Raw genomic sequence first — 2,176 nt, 5'->3', positions numbered from 1 at the left:
ATGTTCATGAAACCATCCTGAAATCACTTCCTTTCGAACACAGTAGGTTAGCCAAGATCTCCTACTTAAACCAGCTGATTTCAACTGAAGGCCTTCGGGAGCGATTGTACGATCCTTTCTCTCCCATCAGCCGACAGGTCAAGAGACACTTGTCAGTCATTTATAACCACAACTGATGTGAATCCACCTGAAACCAAGTCTCCACATTGCTTCAGTTAAAGCACAGCTCTCTTTTCCTTGTAAAGAAGATGTGAGGTATGGGAGGTGGCTAGCTGGCACATTTCTTCATCTGCTAGCAGCCCTCTACTTGCATTTAAGTTGTAGGTCACTCTCCACGGCCGGACTCTAAGGTGGGAAGTTTTTCAGTCCCCGGCTGATCCAAAAGTAGCCTAAACTGTCAGACAACGAATTTCCTGCCATGTGATAGCCATATGGCGATCTCTGTGAAACAACTGATGATTCTGGTCTAATTGGTGCCAGAGAATGTTTCCGTCTCATTAAAATTGTTGCGACAACTACTACTTTTCATGCCACATCAGTTGCAAAACCAAAGGTTAAACAGCGAGTGTATTTCCAAGATACTCCTCTAACACTGGTGACTGTGAGGCTACTGAGACACGGGGCCTGTGTGTACCTGCTGGGCATGATAAACACGGATGACAAAAGCAGCAGACCCTTCAATTTGGGATCTGGGACCAGCACTAAATTTACATCTGCCTTGCCCACACAGAGGTCTTCCGAAAGCTCCCAGTTTGGTTCTGCTGGGGCGCATGGAGCTGAGCAGAGATGAGGCGGTGAGGGGACTACCTGGTGTTTGTACGTCACCAGCCCAACGAAATGAACACCAAAAAAAAACCCCAAACCCATGATTTCTAATTCATGCAAAGAGAGGAAAGGAACATTTAGTCTTTAAAATCCTAGTCAAGACAGAACACAGCATGTAAAGCACTTCCGCTCATTTGCAAGGGACTGCAGGTTTTCTCAGGGGCTGGAGCCCACTTCAGCACCTGCGTGGAGCCCGAGGGAGTTTGGCTGCCAGCAGTAGCAGCCTGCGCTTGAGGACAGGGGTACCGTGTAATGATGTCCCACTATTCATCCGATGAGAAGTCAGTTTCTTGCTGGGATGTACAGGTAGCTGGGTTATTTGAGGAAAGCAAAATACCTTCACTTGCTGTTTCTCACATCATAGAATCATAGAATGTTTTGGGTTGGAAGGCACCCCTAGAGGCCATCTAGTCCAACCCCCCAGCAGTGAGCAGGGACACTGCTAACTAGATCCGGTTGCTCAGAGCTCCATCCAGTCGAAAACATTCAAAAAATCTTCTCACACTTGCCAAATCCTTCTGTTCCCTTTATAAAAATAAGAAAATTACCTCACTGAAGTGACGGGAAACATTAGCCTTTGTATGCTTAATGGTCTTTGGAAAACGGTTCTTTTGAGGTACGCTGCTTTCTGACATGACGGAAAGCAGTAGCACCTAAATGATGCTTCAGTGACTATAAACAGGGTAATATATGCACAGTAACCACTGTATTCAGAACATATATTCTTACCTTCTTGATCTTGGCAAATTTACTGGATAAAAAGAAATCTTGCTAGAAATCAGTCAAAGCTCTGTTTTCTGGTATTCTATTTTTTTCCTTTTGGCACTAAAAGATAATGAACTACTGTCTTTTATATAAGGACTTTAGAAATGTAAAAAATTATGGAAAGTCTGTTGGAGTGGTAGGTAGGCAGGCTAGACTTAACTTCTCTAAGACTTCGTTCAATGTTTCGTTCATTTATTTTTATGTCAAAGCGGAGTGTAACTTCTGAAGCTAGCAGCAACCTAATCCAAACTGCTAGTACCGCAGGGCTAAGTAATAGACTTTTTAACTAAAGGGAAGTAAAAACAAAGTTGTAAAAACCTTTAGTTTAGGGTTAAATAAAAATTGGTCTCTCCTTAAACATTGCCTCACAGACAGCTGAGCGAGAAAATCAACTCATCAAAGCTCACCAACTTTTTTCTAGGTATTTTTCCCCTCCAGTTTCCTGGTGCCAGTTCCCCAGTTCTTTGGCCACAACTGCGGCAGCCCTTTCAAGGCTGTCAAAGGTCTTTCTTTTCTTTCACACTGATTCAGGCGATGCTTTTTAGAATCTGAAGGTTTCCCGGTCCCCGCTGCATGACCCTAGCCA

This window comes from Egretta garzetta, unplaced genomic scaffold (genome assembly GCF_000687185.1).
Source record: "Egretta garzetta isolate BGI_Z169 unplaced genomic scaffold, ASM68718v1 scaffold257, whole genome shotgun sequence".
Lineage (NCBI taxonomy): Eukaryota > Metazoa > Chordata > Aves > Pelecaniformes > Ardeidae > Egretta > Egretta garzetta.
The sequence above is the reverse complement of the archived record's forward strand: the minus strand, read 5'-3'. Positions refer to the sequence as shown.